The 20,893-nt window shown below is 43.7% G+C and overlaps 1 non-coding gene across 1 annotated transcript; it reads left to right on the top strand.

The window, feature by feature from the left end:
• Positions 1-785: 785 nt before the first annotated feature.
• Positions 786-860, top strand: Trnaw-cca. The gene has a single exon. It is a non-coding gene; the product is annotated as a tRNA-Trp (tRNA).
• The last annotated feature ends 20,033 nt before the right edge of the window (positions 861-20,893 follow it).

Raw genomic sequence — 20,893 nt, 5'->3', positions numbered from 1 at the left:
ACACACACACACATACATACTGTAAACACTAGCGCCATCAGAAACGACCGAAGTCAGAAATTGTTAATGATTATCGGGTGAGGTAGCATAAACACTGTCTCTCTGCTTTTCGACAAGTGAGACAGCAGGATTCCATGTAAAATTCAAACAAAAACCACCATCTCTGAAACTTCCTAGCAGATTAAAACTGTGTGCCGGGCCGAAACTCGAACTCGAGACCTTTGCCATTCGCGGGCAAATGCTCTACCGACTGAGCTACCCAAGCACTACTCACGCCCCGTCCTTCCAAACTTTACAGAAGCTCTTCTGCGTACCTTGCAGAACTAGCACTCCTGAAAAAAACGATATTGCGGGGACATGGCTTAACCACAGCCTGGGGCATGTTTCCAGAATGAGATTTTCACTCTGCAGCGGAGTGTACGCTGATACGAAACTTCCTGCCAGATTAAAACTGTGTGCCGGACCGAGACTCAAACTCGGGACCTTTGCCTTTCGCGGGCAACTACTCTACCGACTCTTTTTTTTTTTTAAATCTCATTTTGTTCTCTTTCGTTCGTTGCATCTGCTCGGGGCGGACGTCGTCAGACATTCGTTTAAGTTCTTTGTTGATCGATGAACTCAGTTTTTTTGTTACAGAGGGCAGCTAACCCTCTGACCGAACACGCTGAGCTACCGAGCCGGCTAACTGACTGAGCTACCCAAGCACGACTCACTCCCCGTCCTCACAACTTTACTTCTGCCAGTACCTCGCCTCCTAGTAGCTCAGTCGGTAGAGCAGTGAGTCGTGCTTGGGTAGCTCAGTTGGTAGAGCACTTGCCCGCCAAAGGCAAAGGTCCCGAGTTCGAGTCTCGGCCCGGCACACAGATTTAATCCGCCAGGAAGTTTCATATCAGCGCACACTCGGCTGCAGAGTGAAAATCTCATTCTGGAAAGATCCCCCAGGCTGTGGCTAAGCCATGTCTCCGCAATATCGTTTCTTTCAGGAGTGCTAGTTCTGCAAGGTTCGCAGAAGAGCTTCAGTAACGTTTGGAAGGTAGGAGGCGAGGTACCGGCAGAAGTAAAGCTGTGAGGAGGGGGCGTGAGTCGTGCTTGGGTAGCTCAGTCGGTAGAGCACTTGCCCGCGAAAGGAACCTAAACGGACAGTGATCTCAGGAGGTGTTCGAAAAATACAGATCACTTCATATTTCCGCAAAATCCGACCAATCTTGTTCGAAAGGTTTTCCCTGTGTAAGTGAAAAAGGCCGTAGACCCTGGTACCAACTCGGCATTATCACCACTCAGCCGATGCACAGTGGGTCGATAGCGCAATGCACCTCTAATCTGTCTTCACTATAACCATATTGACGAAAGGTGACTTGGAGATCGGCTAACTCAGCTGACAAACTCTCGGGGTCCGAGATGACATTGTCCCTGTGAACCAAGGCACGGAGTAATGTTTCGCGTTGAGCCAGATGGTGACAATTGTCAGCCTGCATATACAAATCAGTGTGAGTATGCTTCTTACAAACAAAATGTACGAAACTACCAACCGTCTTCCTCATCACCAACACATCAAGGAAGGGAAGAAAGCCATCCTTTTCCAACTCCATCGTGAAACGAATATTCTGAAGAGTTGTTCAGATTCTCACTGCTTTGTGGCCAAACAACAAAAGTATCGCTTACATATCTGAAAAAAACACGCATGTTTGAAGCCAACGACTCCGAAGCACGTTTCTCGCAGTGTTCCATGAACAAATTGGCAATAGCAGGTGACAACGGACTTCCCATTGCCACTCCATCTGTCCGTTCGTAGTATTGGTCACTGAATAAAAGGTAAGCGGAACTCAACACATGTCGAAAAGGGTTCCTTAAATCAGCTCAAAACCTAATGTCAGTCAACTGTAACGAATCGGACAGAACAACACGGGTGAAGAAAGAGACCACATTAAAACTTATTAGGATATCAGAGTCTTTCAAATCATTCTCTCTAATCGATGTAAGAAATCCACCGAGTTCTTAATGCGGTGCTCACATCGTCCTACTAAAGGGCTGAACAGGTTGGCAGGGTGTTTTTCTACACAGAATGTCGTAGCACCAATGTTACTTGCAATCGAAAGAAAAGGAACCCCTTCCTTGTGGGCCTTAAGGAGGCCACCTCGTTTAACGATCGGTACTTGGGGACCGGTGGCCAGTTTATCGCGTCCTTCCTATAGCTCACCTATTAGGGACTGATGACGTACTAATTTATGTGGGTTATAAACTACTAATATGATCGGTGCATATGCGGCCCGACATGCCACCCTCATAATATCATTATTGTATCTTTAGCAGAAACGTTTTATGACCACTGATCTAAACAATCGGGGGTTCACTGGAGTTTCACATTTATTACTTCTTAGAACATGGCCAGTTAACGAAATATATCGCAAGGTGACATTCACAACTCTACTTTCTCTTTTTAGACGTTCATTTTCGTGTTGTGCTCAGTTCAGAACCTCAGATATGCAGAGGCGCGTTTAAAGGGGCGCACTAATACAGAGCTCTGGAGCAACAATAGCCATCAGTAATGGGAGTGCACTACACGGATAGGTGGCCCGGCGAGCCGGCGAACAATGCATGACAAACGCGGGCCATTAAGACTGGGATTACGCGGGCTGGAGCGGCTCTCCGGGAGGATTTGGAAGGCACGCGCCGGCACCTGCCCGCCAAACCTAATTACGGCGGTGCACGCGATCTGCGGGGCGCCACTTGTGGTTTCGTCATTAGCCGCGCTGCCGACCGCAGAGGCCGCCTCCGGCGGCGACACGGCGCGCAGGGGACCAATGAACGGAGCCGCGTCACTAACGCGACGGGCCGCGAACCGTCTCCGGGCAACAACCACCGGCACACTCAACAACACAATGCGTCAGGTTTACAGCGTTCCGTACCTCAATCGGTAAAAACGGAACCTGATCACTTTATTGTCCGCCTGTCTGTCTGTCCGACTGTTCAAAACCCGTGTTTCTCACCAACGTGTAGACGTATCGAGTTAAAATTTATGTGACTTACTAACGCCTATTGTCTCTTGGAAGTATAATAAACGTTAGCCACTTAAGTCAATGCAGTAAAAAGATACCGTCATTTATGTCACATATTGTCACTCTCGCAAACTCACTCACCAAAATCTATAGGGTACTTCACGTTGGTCTAGAATCACAAAATTTGGGAAGAAACAAGATTTCACACTACAACCAAAGGAAAAAATCCGAAAATTCTTAATTTGTCGTTACATCACACTAAAAAAAATATTTTGTCATTTGTTTCAGACTGTCCGTCCGTCTGTTAGGAAAACTTTTTATCAGAAACTGGCACATATATCAAGCTGAAATTCGTGTAACATACATAAGTTTACTGTCACTTGATGCTATAGTAGAAGTTAGCTTTTAAATCAGTGCATAAAAAAATGCGAACTTTTATGTCACATATTTTGGTACTCGCAAACGTACTCATCAAAACCTATAGCGTACTTCCCCTTGACCTAGAATCATGCAATTTAGCAAGAAGCAAGGTTTCAGGCTACAACCGAAGGAAACAATCTAAGAATAGTCACTTTGTAATTATATCACATGAAAGGAAATCTTCATAACTTGTTATCAGATTGTCTGTCTGTACCTTCCTTTGTTAGAACCCCAATTTTCATAGAAAGGAGTAAACATATCAAGCTGAAACTTATGTTACATACTCAAGTTTATTGCCCATTGGCTTTATAATAAACTTTAGCTTCTTAGTCAATGCGAAGATAGGGGAATTTACGTTATATATTTTGATGCAAACTCACTCAGCAAATTCTATAGGGTAGTTCCCGCTAGTATAGAATAATGAAATTTGGCAAGAAGCATTTTACTTGTACAGCTAACGAAAAAAATCCGTAAATTGTTAATTTGTAAGTATATCAGACGAAATAAATTTACTGTCACCTGTTATCAGACCGTCTGGCTGTCCGACCATCCATTAGGACTCCTTTTTTTCTCAGGAGCAGGTACACATATCAAGTTGAAATTTATGTCACATACTGAAGGCTATAGGTTGGGGTTGGGTTGGGTTGTTTGGGGGAATAGACCAGACAACAAGGTCACCGGTCTCATCGGATTAGGGAAGGACGGGGAAGGAAGTCGGCAGTGCCCTTTCAAAGGAACCATCCCGGCATTTGCCTGGAGCGATTTAGGGAAATCACGGAAAACCTAAATCAGGATGGCTGGATGCGGGAGCTTAGGTCTTTGGTGGTACAAGAATGTTATGCTTCTAAGTCTATGCAGTCAAAATATAGGGTCATTTATGCCACATATTTTGATATTCGCAAACTCACCCATTAAAACCTGTAGGGTCATTACCCCTGAACGTTGAATTTTGAAATTTGGCAGGAAAAATATTCTACAGTATAAGTAAGGAAGAAAATCAGAAAATTGTTAATTTATATTATATCACATGAAAAAATTCCTTTGTCATTCGTTATCCGACTTCATACTTGAAATTAAAACATTCTCGAAAGCCATGGAATTTCTAGGACATATATCTTGCCAGTATCAATGTCGATAACAGGCAAAGTTCGTAGACACCCTCGAATCTCGGAACAGATGAACTGTCTACATTAAGATTGTACGGTACCCTCAGTGCGCGAATTCTACTCGCACCTATCCACTTTTTAGTCCCTGGTTAGACAGTTTTGAGGGGTGTACGTATTATACGAGGTTATACCACAATGTCCCTGAAATTTTAACAATTAACAGGTATTAGATACGGAGAAGGCAATAGCTAATACAGGGAACAGAAACTTCTATAAGATTTAGTTGGTGACTTTGCGAAAACTGTTAGTCATATGTTCAATTAATATTTACATAAAAAAATGTCAGATGAGGGCTACGACATCGCGAGAATTTGATACACCATTGAAAGCCCTGAATCAAAACAAGTCCCCTCACATTATTAACAATCTTGGAACACATACATTTCACCTGGTTTGCAAGATATTTGAATCTGACGAAATACCATCAGGCATCAATAATAATGTAATAATTCCAATTCCAAAGAAGAGAGACAGTAATAGGTGTCAATATTACATAATTATAAGTTTAATAATTCATAGTTACAAAATTCTGATAGGAATTGTGTACAGAAGAAGAGAAAAACTGACAGCCTCGGGGATGATCCAGCTGAAGGAAAAGGGCTGGGATAGCAAAGGAAAGAGCAACGAAGAGATAAAGAAGAAATTACAAAACGGTGTTTGAGTTGAAGATAATGAATTCCTCACTGAGGCAGTAAGAAGGCTTGTGGGAAGACAGAACCGATGGATAGGACTTTCTCGTAATTACGTTGAAAACTAGAATAGAAAATGGTACTGACATAATAAACCAGTTCTGCTGTATCGCTGTTTCAGTGTTTAATTATTGAATGACCTTTGTATTTTATTTAAAATCATAACCTTTTACATAGATATTATTATGCAACATTACCTTCAACTTATTCCACTTTGGAGTGAGTCTAGTGATCCCAACTTTGACACCACTCCTGAAAGGCATCCTGGAAATTTCTACCAGGTTATTTAGCATCATCCGCAATATCACTTGCATCTCCTCCACTATAACAAATCTTCTCCCCTGCAACTTCATTTTTACCCTGGAGAAGAAAATTATGTGACATGGAGGTCCCCCTGGGGAGTACAGAGTGTATGAAACAATTCTCATGTAGTTATTAGTCAAAAATTACGTACGTCGTTCTGCGGTCACTAGATGTTGTCTTTGGGTTCCCAGATGAGGACATTTGCTGCTCATTCCTCCCTCAAACAACGTAGAACATCGTGAGAGAACTTTTTATGGGCAGTCTGACAAGAAGTGACGAACCCCTTTTGAACACATTTTGCAATTTACAGTCACGCTTTACCTGGCCTAGGTGATAAGGACTCATCCATTCCGTCAACTGGTACTTAGGTTCAAGATTGTATACATAAAACCAATGTAGTTTGTCAGTGACAAGCTGTTAAAGAAAGTTTGGATCGTCTAGAAGTAAGTCCTCATGTTCGCCACAGATTTTCACACGATGTTGCTTCTGATCGTCTTCAAACATCGTCATAGGCCCTTTCATGTTTAGTTCTTACAATGGAATTGTTGTATAGTCAGTGTCCACACCGTGGCGCCTGGAGCTGCGTGGCCGCGGTCTTTACGTCATACAACCAACGGCCGGCACGCCCCGCTTATACGCAGCTCTGCAGAGCTCTACAGCGCAGGCGCGGGCCTCACACACTGAGTGCCTCCGCACTGTCAGGGCAACCTCGGCCGGCGTCCTCCAGGGAGATAGTCACGTGAGGCCGCGTCGCCAATCATAACAGGACACGACAAGCGGACCCGGGTACGGCGGGCATATTCCTCTGCCACTCGCCCTATATAGCCGCATACGCCGCCACGCCTGGCAGTCTCGTGTTGGGCTACCTACGTGCTACGTCGACGTCGCACCCCGGAACGACGCTGCACTACGACTGTTTACCATACCGGACTTGGACTCTGCAGCCCAGTCGCTGCTCTTTATCAAGCACCAAGTTCTTATTGTGGAACTGTTGGCAAATAAACAGAATTTGGAACACACGCCATTCGTTATTTGTTGTTTCTCCAATTACGCATACAACAGGAATACGTTCACATGCATCATAATTCATTCCCAATGCTTTGTAAAGTCTTAGGCTTGTCTGCAATCTTGCGGAGTCAGACGCCACATTTTCCGAATATTTTCTGGTGTGTTGCCAGATGATGGACTACCTGATACGTCATCAATAACAGTCGAAGTTCACCCGTTTTTGAGACGCTTATATATATAAGGACATCTCACACATCCATGCCCGAGGCAGGATTCGAACCTGCGACCATAGCAGTCGCGCGGTTCCGGACTGCGCGCCTAGAACTGTTAGACCACCGCGGCCGGCCAAATTTACTTTTCAGTGGAGATTCTTTTGCTGTACAATGAACACTCTGTATACCGTCTTTTCGGAAAAGAGAAACGAGGAAAGAACTACTTATTTTGTAAATTTTGTTAATTTTTAAAATCATTTTGTTCTAACTGTTGCCGTCATGTACATTTTTGGTAAAATATCATTGGTGGCAGCCCCGACTTGGCAACGAGGGACTGTACAAAATTTTCAGTTATTGTATTATTCTCAGTTCCAGTATTATAATATGACCCTTGACACGTATTTACAGACAGAGTACTACACACTGTTTTCCCTGCTCTTTGTGTATCGGAACAACAACAACACTTAATATGTTGTATACCTGTACTACTGAAGAGATTTAATATTCGTTTGTACTATCTGAAGCCTTATGATAATAAGGCATGTCAGTTTAGTTGTGAGTGATGAGTAAATTAAGACCTTGGGAGAAATTGTGACGATGCAGGTTCGAAAATATGCCAAAAGGAAATAAGCGTTCTATGTGTCAGTTGATTCCAGCGTCAGACAGTTACACAAATATGTTACACATTCTAATTCTTTTGCCTACTCTCTTACTAACGAGAAGTAAAATACTCGAGTTTTATCTAATTACCTTAGGGTTTTGAGGGAACACATTGCTTAGCCGCAACAAGCTCTGACAATTATTTGAAACTTACCTAGCGTAAGTAAATACAAGTAATTTAACATTTTCCCGGCTAACTAAGTATTCAAAAAGATATCGGGCTTGCAGCCGGTCGTCGTTAGCTTCCATCCACGATATTTCGGCTGGCCAACTGCCAGCCATTCTCAGGTGAGTCATTGAAGACCGACGAGACGCCCTCCGTTCCGCAATATATAGCGTGTAGCGGGTATTCCGCGCATGCTTCAAAATCATATTGACAGACGAACCACACCGCCCGCCAGCAGCGCCCTCGCTGGTGGAACTGCAGAACTCAGCTGTCTTCGGCGTTGTCAGTTGCCGCGGTCATCGGAGTACTCTGACGTCTTCGTCTGGAATAGATCTTAGAGATGCGCGGAATACTCGCTTCACGCTCTATATTACGAAACGAAGGGCGTCTTCGTCGGTCTCCGATGGCTCACCTGAGAATGGCTGGCAGTTGTCCAGTCGAAATATCGTGGATGGAAGCTAACGACGACTGGCTGCAAGCCCGAAATCTTTCTGAAAATACAAGTACGTCTGCGAGCTCTCCTACTTACAGACGACAGCAAAATGGGAGACGAAAACTGGCTGCATAGTATTAAATAATTTATCATAATATAGCCAACCAAACAAGAAGAATGACAAAGTTTTAAAACGCACGCAAATGACACCTCTGAATCCTTACCTACACTATGTGATCAAAAGTATCCGGACACATGGCTGAAACTGACGTACAAGTTCGTGGCGCCCTCCATCGGTAATGCTGAAAATCATTATGTTGTTGGCCAGCCCTTAGCCTTGATGACAACTTCCACTCTCGCAGGCATATGTTCAATCAGGTGCTGGAAGGTTTCTTGGGGAATAGCACCCCTTCTTCACAGAGCGCTGCACTGAGGAGAGGTATCGATGTCCGTCGGTGAAGCCTGGCACGAAGTCGGCTCCCCAAAACATCCCAAAGGTGTTCTAAAGGATTGAGGTCAGGAATCTGTGCAGGTCAGTCCATTACAGGGATGGTATTGTTGTGTAACCATTCAGCCACAGGCCGTGCATTATGAACAGGTGGTCGATTGTGCTGAAATATGCAATCACCATCCCCGAATTGCTCTTCAATAGTGGGAAGAAATAAGGTGCTTAAAAATCAATTTATGCCTCTGCTGTGACAGTTCCACGCAAAACAACAAGGGGTGCAAGCCCTCTCCATGAAAAATACGACCACACCATAATACCACCCCCTCCAAATTTTACTGTTGGCACTCCACACGCTAGCAGGTGACGTTCACCGGGCATTCGCCATACCCACAACCTGCCATCGGGTCGCCACATTGTGTATCGTGATTCGTCACTCCACACAACGTTTTTCACTGTTCAAGCGTCCAATTTTTACGCTCCTTGCACCAAGAGAGGCGTCGTTGCTCATTTACGGGCGTGATTTGTGGCTTACGAGCAGCCGCTCCACCATGAAATCCAAGTTTTCTCACCTCCCGCTTAACTGTCATAGTACTTGCAGTGGATCCTGATGCTGTTTGGAAGTCCTGTGTTATGGTCTGGATAAATTTCTGCCAATTACACATTACGACCCCCATTCAACTGTCGCCGGTCTCTGTCAGTCAACAGATGATGTTGGCCTGTACGCTTTTGTGCTTTACGTGTCCCTTCACGTTTCCTCTTCACTATCACATCGGAAACAATGGACCTAGGGATTTTTAGGAGTGTGGAAGTCTCGCGTATAGACGTATGACACAAGTGAGACCCAATCACCTGGCCACGTTCGAAGTCCATGAGTTCCGCGGAGCATCCCATTCTGCTCTCTCACGACGTCTAATGACTACTAAGGTCGCTGATATGGAGTACCCGGCAGTATGTGGCAGCACAGTGCACCTAATATGAAGGACGTATGTTATTTGGGGGTGTCCGGATACTTTAGATCACACAATGTAACCGTGAGCAAAGATTACTATAATATAGAATCACGAAATTTTCCTAACGAGGCCTAACCGAAACTGATAATTTTCTAAGTGAGTAATCCTGATAGAAAATGCATGATTTAGCCATTGTGGGTAAGGTCACGTTTAATGCCTGGTGTAGTCGTTGACATCCTAACTAATTATGAGATCAGTTAATCATAAGCAGAAAACTGCTTCATGGAATACCCCCTAGTATTTCCACTGACGCACTAGTTTCTATAGCTTCTGCCCCAAAAGCATTTGGGTAGTTAGTGTTGCATGTAATAACATTTGCATAGCGGCATATTTTGCGCCAATTTATGATTATGGAAATGATAGATTAGTGCATAAACATGGCAATTCAGGTGCAAGAACCGAATTCCAACACGGATGTACCGAGAAATTTTTCTCTCCAGACGAAGTCCGCATTATTAGGCTTTCGCTGAGAGAAGAGTACCAGACTATGAAAACTAGAAAAGAAGTACTAACACTCATAAATGTGTCTTTATGCTGTGTAAATGGGTTGAACAAAATATGGAAACACCAAAAACGAAACTGATTATCGCGTCTAATAAGGTGTTGGAAACCGTACCCACTGAAAACAGTATGCATTTGTCTTGGAATGGATACATAAAGGTCTTGTATGGTTCCCAAGGGAATATTACACCATTATCTCTAAAAAATAGTGAGAGGCTCAGGTAACGATGATCGAGATGGACAGCAATCATGCACTCTTCTTTATAAAGTAGACCACGAAATCTCACTAATGTTGAGATCAGGTGGGTGTGGTGGCCAGGGGACGTGCGAAAATTTACTCTGGTGCTCATTAAAGCTGCACTGCACTTTACAGTGCGATCTGCATGAATGGGGGCCCTGTCGTCTTGAAACACAGCACCACAGTTAAGGAACAAACATTATACGCAGGATGGACCTCATCAGCCGAAACTGTCGCATAACCCTTAACAGTAACGCGAGGTTGGAGAGTATCCATTTGGCCCGAAAGCCTCACGATACGGTTCCACGTATCATCACCGGATCCCCGCTATGTTTCACTGTACTGACACAAATACTGCCATAATTTGGAAACGTCTGAAACAAGACTCATCCGACAAAACGACTTTCCCCATAGCCCACGTTTTATGACTTCGGTATGAAGTTTTCCTCTTACGGGCATTTGCATCACTGATAAGTGGTTTTTGAATTCCAGTTCGTCCTGAAATTCACAGCTTATGGAGCTCTCTTCGTGTTGTTCTGGTGCTGACAGGATTAAAGCGGGCAACATTCAGTTCCACAGTGACTTTTGCAGCTGTCGTCCTCTTAATTTTCGTCACAGTCAATGATCGTCTGCCGCGATCACTCAACATACACTTTAGTCCACGTTGTGAGACTGCGAATGATGATTTTTCTTTCCCAGTGGGCGGTATGAATCTTCGATAGAGATCCTCTTGAAATATTAAACACTTCAGCTCCCTTGGTTACGGAGGCATCCACTATACGAGTACAACACTTTGCTCGCGTTGGAATTCTCTTAGCTCCGGCATAATGTACCGACAACCACACAGAACCTGTTCTGATCACGGCTCACTCATCCAAGGTACAGGATAGGGCACACGTGCCATTCGTCGCCAAATACAAGTGCGGAATCTGCAGGTTTGGCTAGCATCTTCATTTATGTTCAAGCTTTTATTTCTCGAGGTGTTACCATGTTTTTGAACAACACTTGTATGTGTTGTAGGAGTTACTTTGTACTTTCTACAATTGTACCCTGTATGTTAAGTACAATGTGGCTGCCTTAGTACTGTAATATTTCATCCACATTTTAGTTTTGTATTGGTTGCCAGTTTAGGATATCGTTCATCAACACTCGGCTCGAAAATTTGTCTTTCAGCGGGATGTACACAGACGGCTCTCAAAGGGAAACATACTTGCGCCACTTTCCAAACTGAAAGTGTGCTCTGACTATCCGTAAACTATCGTAGATTGGTAATTACTGACGCGGATGTTCCAGGTTCGAACTCTAGAGATCGTGTATGTTTCCAACATGTCTTAAGGCTACATGTTGCAACATCCCCTCGCTTCTAAACTGATACTGTTATTACTCACCATAGCCGCGAGTCCATAGAGACTGGTATATGTTATGTACAATATGACTGGTCAGCATTTCCCCCCGTAATTTGCGACTGTAAGTCGGACCTTCCTTGATCCGTCTTGGTGGGTCCTACTTGTGTGCGGTGCAGCTCTCGTAAATGTCGTCCCGTGCAGATTCTTCATTGGCGCATTGGATGTCTCTGTCGGTGGAAGCTAATTATCTGAAATTGCTGTCGATCAACTTTGGGGTACCTATTTACTCGAAATTAACATTCAGAATGCCGTAATATCACTTTTACTCCTATTAGATCAATAATGAAACACTCATGTCACAAACTACTCGTAACCGAAAGCATGGCTACCATCGAATAAGACAGGAAGACCTCTTAACGCCGACTGCCGACTTTGGCTCGCAGTCCGTATCTCTTACTAGTTTCGTCACAGTTCGTGGATTTCCGATCAAGTTCGTACTTACTAAGATATGCATTTGTTAATGAACGGGTGTGAATTTTAACGAGGCAAAATTATGATAAATAGTTTTAAACATCCAAAGGCTCCTCTTAGTATTCATGTTGTCATAAATGACTTTAATTATTAAATAAAAATAAAAAAAATCGGTGACTTTGGCGCCAAGATGGCGGTACTTCCAGTCATGTATATTTCCCAGGCTAACGCTTGTCGCTACGGTCTAGCGCCAAGCCCCATCCCACTACGCGCGACATATGTTCGCTTCGTCACCTAGCCAGCCAGCGTGGGAAATGCTCTCCGATTCACGGCCGGCTACGGACTACAGCGCTTCCTAACTATCGTGAATACATCAATAAGAGACAATAATTTATTAAAACTGGTAAAAAATGTCTTCCTCACGTAAGAGGCACCTTACAATGTGCAATTGCTTTTTGGAAGGACTCTGTCAATTTGTTTGGATAACCTTCCTCTACGATCCGGTTCTAATGGTGTCTTCGTCGGCGGGCCATTTAATCCTAACCGACACAGTTAATGTAGGGAGAGAGGTCACCATGGGATGCATTCGGCCTTGTGAGGCACATTGAATGGTTGTTTCAGTAAACAAGCGGCAATACTAACGCACAGGCTTCCGAAGAGGCATCAGATCGAAAGGTAGTCACCAGGCTTAGAGTCCTGCAGCTTTTCTATATGTGTATAGAAGGTGTTTCACAACTTCTGTTACAGGCTTCTAAGGATATTGGAAAGAACTAGTCGGGTAAAGCTCTGACAAACAACCGAGGTCCGGAAATGTACCGTTTTATATGAAGTACGTTTAAAAATCGAATAACTTTCACATCTCCAGCTTCATTTTACGATATGTTGTGGTACAGCTCCTCAACGCATTTACAGAGAACGTTTTCCGACCATCTTAGTCTATTACACCATTTTCGTCCGACTACAGCAACGGGTGGAGAAATTGGATCATTAAAACCTAGGAGACTTCACTGTGGTGCTCCAAGGACGCGCAGCTGGGCTTGTGGGCAGTGTGTATAGATACACGCGTTACAGATACACTTTAGAGCAACCGTAGAAGCACTCGAGCGCAGTCCTGCTGTCGTGCACCATCTAAACCTTACCATCTTGCAACGCCCAGCACCTTAATGTGTGACCCCTTCTATTTATTTAAAATAGGATAAATGATGACTGTACAACGGGAACATTCATGTACACAATTTATTACAACACATTTTATATATCACACCAGTCTGGTGGCATAGTTTAAAATATTATGAACCCTTGTAGGTACTGCATACCATATACTTTAAATTACGCAATAAACTTTTCAAACAAGTAGTGTTTTCTATGTTACCTGCTAACCTTACTTGATTACCAAGAAATCTTACCTCCTTGTTAAAAGGAAATTACTCACCTGGACACTTAAACTTAATGCGTTAGGTACTTCTGATACTTACTATGCAATTAATGCAAGTATGAGGCTGGTATCCATAAACCAGACATCACAGACAGAACTGCCTCACAATTTTAAAACATTCACGCTAGCGACAGTATACGTCTGCTCGGTACGTGGCTTCAGCAAATACGATATCCAGCTTAATTTTCTGTAAAGCAGCAGAACTGCTTGGATGATATAAACACAATTAGTGATGGTCATCTCCATCCATACCCTCTTAAATTTTTTGCTTGTAGAGTAACATGGTACAGATAACCTTCAACAGCTAATTATAGAAACTATCTGAGCAGCTTTAAGAGCAGATTGGTGTACATAACATGTAATGAATCCACCTAAAATAAACAAATTAATATTTCACTCATAGAAGAAGTTGACTCCTTGTATCTGGAGAAGAAGTAGGCAACGACTAGACTGTAAAGGTAATAAACGGAAGAGTAAATATAACGAATTCCTTGGGTAATGTTAGTGTAATTTGAATATTAGGCGCCACAAGTGCCTGGAATAGTCAGTTTTAACTAAGTGCTGTGTGACACCAACATTAAAAGCGACAACACAATTACTCTATGTACACTTATTGAAAATTCCGGGAAATTAACATAAATATTTCATGTCTTACATTCTTACCATTCTCTTAGGCTGAAATCCCTTAGTTCATCGCCGGCTGGAGTGGCCGAGCCGTTCTAAGCGCTACAGTCTGTAGCCGCACGACCGCTGCGGTCGCAGGTTCGAATCCTGCCTTGGGCATGGATGTGTGTGATGTCCTTAGGTTAGTTAGGTTTAATTAGTTCCAAGTTCTAGGGGACTGATGACCTCAGAAGTTAAGTCCCATAGTGCTCAGAGCCTTTTTTGAACCTCAGTTCATCAAGCATCTCGTTACAGTTCCAACACCACAGCCGAGCTGTATGGTACATCGCTAAGAAGAGAGGTCTCTCATTCTTTCTCCATTGCTGCAGTCCGACTCTCGACCGAGAAATACACTTCGAATTCTTTGTAGTTGTAACTATCATCATCATCAACATTATTATGATGAGTTTGTTGACATTTTCTGTAGGACGGCTTCTTTCGGAGTTTTTCATGCATTATGCCCTTCGCGTCCGTGTTTCTTCTAATGTTGTTCATTGAAAGCAAATTACCAAGTTCGAAGATAATTTTGATTCATTTCACCTCTGACTTCAATTAAGTTTTCAATGCTCCTTACAACACAGTATGTAGCTATTTGAAGACATCTTCACGTCTTTTTGTGAGGGCAGCACTATTCATCGTCCAAGAGATCAGTTGGTCTCTTGTGTCTACTTTTTTTTGTAGACTTGCCTTCAAATCACTCCTGTGGCAAAAACCTAAAGCCGGATATTGTGGCCGAGCGGTTCTAGAAGCTACACTCTGGAACCGCGCAAACGCTACGGTCGCAGGTTCGAATCTTGCCTCGGGCAGGGATGTGTGTGATGTCCATAGCTTGGTTAGATTTAAGTAATTCTAAGTTCTAGGTGACTAATGACCTGAAATTTTAAGTCCCATAGCGCAAAGAGCCATTTGAACCATTTCAAAAACCTAAAGTGATAGTGTGTGGTAACTTCGGCGGCCAGGAAATGTGATCGTTTCTGTTGAGACATCTTCTGGGGAGTTTCAGGTTTAGATTATGTGTCACCTGATAAGTGGAATGTGTAGAGACCCTGTCACGCAGGAAGAACATACCTATCCCTATAGGAACTTTAACCAATAATGCATTAGCGATATACGATACAGCTCGACTGTGGTGTTGGAACTTTGATGATATGTTTAATGAACTAAGGAATTTCAGCCTAAGGGAATGGTAAGAATTTCATCAACATCAGTGTTCTGCCAAAAGGCAGGTTTTCACGTGGTAGTTCTCCGGGCTGTTCAGGTCTGCATAATTTCCTCTTCCCTTTATGTCTTCTGTGATCTTTTATCTCCTTCTTCGTCTCAGTCTTGTCCCATAAACCAATCCTTCCAAAGCATCTGCTTGTAAGCACTCCCTTCTCAATGAATGTCCCAGCTAGTTCTTTTCCGTTTCTCTTACAACCTTCAGCAGACATCTTTGAGCCTTGCACGGCTCGTGTTCATGCCATTTATTGTTTGTCATCTTCTATTACTGTACTGCTGCTTTGTTTTCTTCTTCCATTTACTGGCGTCACTAACTTTGTGCCTTACTTGCCCGTGAGTGGCAGCAGCAGCGCTTATCGATAAGTGCACTGTCGTACCACCTCTGGAACGACCGATAGTATTTCCGGAACGTCATGTGTCAGGCAGTCAGTTGGAGACGGACCAGCAGTGCACTCGGGGACGGAGCAGAGGTCGGCGACGAAGGTGCGTTGGGGACGGAGCACCAGTGAGGTGCGGACAGGGGTGACTGGAGACTGGAGGGGGGGCGACCGTAGGTTAGTCGTTCGGTCGGTCTTCCCATCAGCCGACGTCTGTTTGGTCTTTTGACCGTTTCCATGTGTGGCCGTCAGTCGGTTGTGGCAGAGCAGCAAGGAAGTGCCCGCGGCGCGTTGTCCGGACGGAGCTGCTGGCGGCGTGCACGTGCGGTTGGAGCTGTGAGTCACTGCTTGCAAGGGCTACGAAGTTAGTCACCCACCGACCCTGGACACTAAAGTTGAGTGCTCACTTAACCTACTATCAAGCCTCAACTGCTATCACATCTCTTCGTTTGATCCTGGTTGTAGCTTTCTGGGAGATCCCCGCGAGCAACAATGTGAGTGCATTGAAGTCGGCTTGAATTGCAGCCGTCTGCCTGTGTGGTGTTTAAATTTAATTCATTCCTTCATTAGTGAAGTGTATCAGTGGTATCTTCTACCTTGTGGCCGTTGACGTTCCGGTGACCTGCCCTGGCCGTTGAGGTAGTTTTGGCAGTGTATTTTCCTCGTCGTGTTGATGCTGTCCAGCAGGGCGTGTAGTTCGACAGCTGAGGTGTTGTTGGTAGTTTTGGGCGTTTATTCTGACTTGGCTGCACTGGGCACCAGTATCCAGAACGTTTCCTGCTCCACCACTTTTCAAACCCTGCTGGCTTCGCCCAGAATACTGACTGGGAATATTGGGGCCCAACGCCCACCCTTGCCCCCGAACGCGCCGTCCGGCCTTCTTGCGCTACAGGTAACTTTGAGCAATTCTGGTAGACTCACTGATTTAAAACTCAAGTCTCTCCGCAGTAGATAGTTCGATCGCTAAACGGCTTTCGTGATTCTTACTGCATCGATTGCCACATTTTCCAGCTAGTTACTTTTATTAAGTGCTATTCTTAATTTCTTAATTCCTTTCATTGTGAACTTTATGATGTGAAGTGTTAAGACAGCCATTGTCCCTCAGGTGGTCTGAGAAAAATCCTCGTATTTTTATAAACAAATATTGTCAAGAACCCATCTCTGTAAATGTGTGGTGTGATATGATGGACAAACAATTGATTAAGCGTGCTCAGCTACAGAATCGCGTTACAAGACCAGACTTACTCCATTTACACAAACTGAAAAATCAAGCAGATTAACATAAATGTTTCATGTCTTAAAATAAGATATGCTGATCACATGGTATTTGTTACAGAAAGTGAGCGGACACTAAATAACATGCTGAAAGATCTGAATGGAGCTTGTATGGAGCAAGACAATCGAAAGTAAGTTCATTTGAATCAAACAGATCGCCCTTGGGACTTGCGTTGCATTGAGGTCTGGCGATGCACGTACTTGATTGAGTACAACGTCAACAAATGAGAACCTCCACCTGTGCATCTCACTTCAAAACACTGGGACACCAGTTATCGTTTCCTTCTAGGGGTCACCTTACACTGTAATGTATAACAGCCAAGAGATGGTGAATGATTTTTATTGATGCCTGCACTGAAAGCGCAGATCCCAGACCGTGCACTAAGACCACAGATACAGTCTGCATCAAAATAAATTTAGCGTACCGGATGTTGATACGTATGTTCCCATAATTATTTTGAACAGTGTACATAAAACACAGTCTTTACATCAGACTGTAGCGAACACATTACGAGAAAGCACTGTACGACTTGGACGTCCCATTCGAGTACCCCACTTCACACAACAACATCTTGCAGCTCACCTTCATTTCTACCATTCGTACGTCAACCGGGAACTTCATCACTGGCGAAACGTGTTATTCACAGGCGATTCCTTACCACCACGTAGTACGTCGAACACATCCTGCTGGACCACGTCGTGGCTACTGTGTACGGTGGTGGCCCTGAATTCCTCCTAAGGCCAGGGCCCATGTGGCGGGTGAAGCCTGGGTATTGAAGTAACGGAATGGCTGGCGGTGAGTCCTGACCTAAAACCCAACGTGTATTTGTGGGACAGACGTGTTCGTGGTCTTCCTATTCCACCACAAACTCTCCAAGAAACGAATTCCACTGTACACTTAATCGGAGCATGCCACTTAGATGTCAGGCAATGATAAACGCTCACGGAGGGCATACGCGTTATTCAAGCTGTCAAAGTCCAATGAAAACATACATGGTGATAAGGTGAATGATTGTTTCCACTTTGTTTTCGGCACCTGTCGAACCTTTCAGTTCTTTTTATGTAAATAATTGATAGTTTCATTATGTTTTGTTGGTACTAAATTTGTGAAAGAATAAGGTAATAATTTCATAAAATGCTCAGTTCTCAGTAATTGATCGATGAGTTATGGCAGAAGCCTAAAGTCCCCTAAATTCTGATGGTGACAGACTGATAAGGCTTAGACCCAAGTAGTTAATGAGCAAAGCTTAAAGTGTGTGCTGTGGGTCTCCCAGGCACGTTGAGAGCGGCGTGCTAGCAAACTGATAACAACTCCTGTGTTGTGATATTATCGCTGTTGACGGACTTTTGGTCGTAGACTCCTAAGTTGTGAGATTCTAAATTGAAAATATTAAATTAATTATTTAGTATTAATTACGTACTACTATGGCGAGTTTTGATTAGTCCACGAAGCAAAGCACATTAATTGCGTCTCCCTGACGTAGTTTAACTGTGTTGAGGCATTCATAAAGCATGTGTGCCCTCTTTGCCACTGGTATCGGTACACTCACTTTTGAGCGAGCTCTGTGAATTCTGATATCCACCATCTTTGATTTGTTTCAGAGCAATGACAAATGTACTACCACTCATTTTGAGGACACTGTGCCTTCACAATATAGTTGACTTCTTCTAGAATTAGTTTCTCATTAAAATTCCGTATGTGTGGTTGTTTTGAAAACATTAATATGCAGAATTCACATGTTGGGCGTAGTCTAATGATAACGGCACTAGAGGTAAGGTCACGTGTGTTTCACAGGCTGGAGAAGTGTCGTTGGATTTCAAGGAATCAGTAATTGCAGGTAGGTCATTATTTATAAAGTGCACGCATCCGTCTCACTGTAGAAGTACTATATTTTCAATACTACATTGTCAGTTAGAGTTTGTCGTTTCATATTCTCTCACAGTCAGCTGATGTATTTTTGTTGCTTTGCCAACAACACAGTTGCTAGATTCGTAGTAAAAATTATCTGTCCACGAAAGGATGTTGGAAACGTTACACACTGTTGTGAGATTCTTACAGTTGTTAGATTCGTAGTAAAAATTATCTGTCCACGAAAGGATGTTGGAAACGTTACACACTGTTGTGAGATTCTTACGGAAACCGTCACGGGTGAAAGTGGCTTCATTTATAAACAATGTTAATGGGATTATTAGGTAAGCGCTTAGATAGCACAGTCTGTTCTGCAGGCACAGTAGCTCAGTATGTTCGATCAGTCTCTGTAGTAAAAGTAATGAGTGAAGTTATCATCGATGAAATTCGAAAGATGTCATGCAACATCTGCGCAGAACCCCTGATAAACAATGACAAAGAAACAAATCTAAATAAAGATTATTATTTCACCAGGGCAAATGTCTATAAAAATCATGGTTCCCAGGTTAGAATCCCGGTACGGCACATATTTATGACCTACCAGCAAATTTCATATCCGCGCACGTTCCACTGCAGATTGAAAATTCATTCCCCTAAAACATTCCAGAGGTTCTTACCACCAGGAAGGCTAGTCTTGCAGTGTTTACCAAGGAACTGAGAGGTAGGCAATGGAGTACTAGCGGAGGTGGAGTTTTGAAGAGGTAGTTACAATCGTACTGGGACAGGTCTGTCGTTTGAGCACTTGTCTCTGAAAGGCAAAGGTCCCAAGTTCGGGTCCCAGTCCGGCATATACTTTTAATGTCCGAAAAAGGTTCAGATAAAGCACACTCCACTGCAGCGTGACGATTCATTCTGGCGATTCACAGTGGTTTTACGCAGTTTTAAAGTCTCGTTTTTGACAAATGCGGGCTGGCCCCTATCTCGCCTAAGAAAATACGGTGTAGAAACTGTTGAAACTCGAAAGACACAGAATAACGTTCACACGACTCACGTTAACAGATGTCTATGGCGACAGGGTGGACATTGTCAAATCATGAAAACAGGGGCCCACATGTTGCAATAAAAGGTACAAAAGAAGGCGATTAGGCAGTGAGATGTCGGCCTCTGCATCCGGGACTAGTTTCCTATGCGCTGGGTGGAATGTTAAATCCAAATGCTCAGCGAGTAGCTTTGAGTAATTTCAGAAATTTTGTCGATGAATTCGGGCTCGCCCTGTTCATTAGGACAGAGACAAGAATATTCAGTGTCGAATGTGGGAATGAAACGATTAGTACAAGAAGGGAAAGCTGAAGTACATCATAAGGCTGAAAGACAGCGTCAGATGAGTCGAAAGACTGAATATGTAAAAATAAATTCTATTAAACTGTGTAATGAGACTGAGACCTACAACAGTGTAAGACCTACAAGTGTACCCTGTGATGTTTCATCAAGGGCGTGTGTATGTGTGTTAACAGTTGTAGACGGATGTAGTGGCTGTGCAGTCACGGTTTTCATCTCTAAAATAAAATCATTCATTTGTTACGAGAAATGAGAATAGAAACCGCAATGATACGCTTAATTACATAGACCGCAGTGGCGCTTTTGTTTAAAAAAATAAAATAAAAAGTGGAAGCTGAGGTTTGCGATATCTTTCATTCGATCTTAGTCATTACCTTCACTCCTAATCACCTAGACGCTATAGACCTGGCCAAACGTTGGGCAACAAAGAGAGAACAGGGCGGGGAAATGTGGTGGTCTACGCGAGTGCCAGCCGTCAGGCAATGGCGTGAAAATGATAGGTTGGGTGCTCGCACAGGCGGGCTGAGATAAACCGTGTCAGCTTTAAATGCTAATAGGAAGCCGTGACGCGTGCTATGATTCAACAGTCCGTCAGGAACAGCCTAATGAGAGATCGCTGACGAGGCTCATCGATTTACATCTGGGACCGCTCCCCATTTTGCAGGGCCGGC

This window comes from Schistocerca piceifrons, chromosome 5 (genome assembly GCF_021461385.2).
Source record: "Schistocerca piceifrons isolate TAMUIC-IGC-003096 chromosome 5, iqSchPice1.1, whole genome shotgun sequence".
NCBI lineage: Eukaryota > Metazoa > Arthropoda > Insecta > Orthoptera > Acrididae > Schistocerca > Schistocerca piceifrons.
This window is presented reverse-complemented; position numbering and strand designations above follow the sequence as displayed.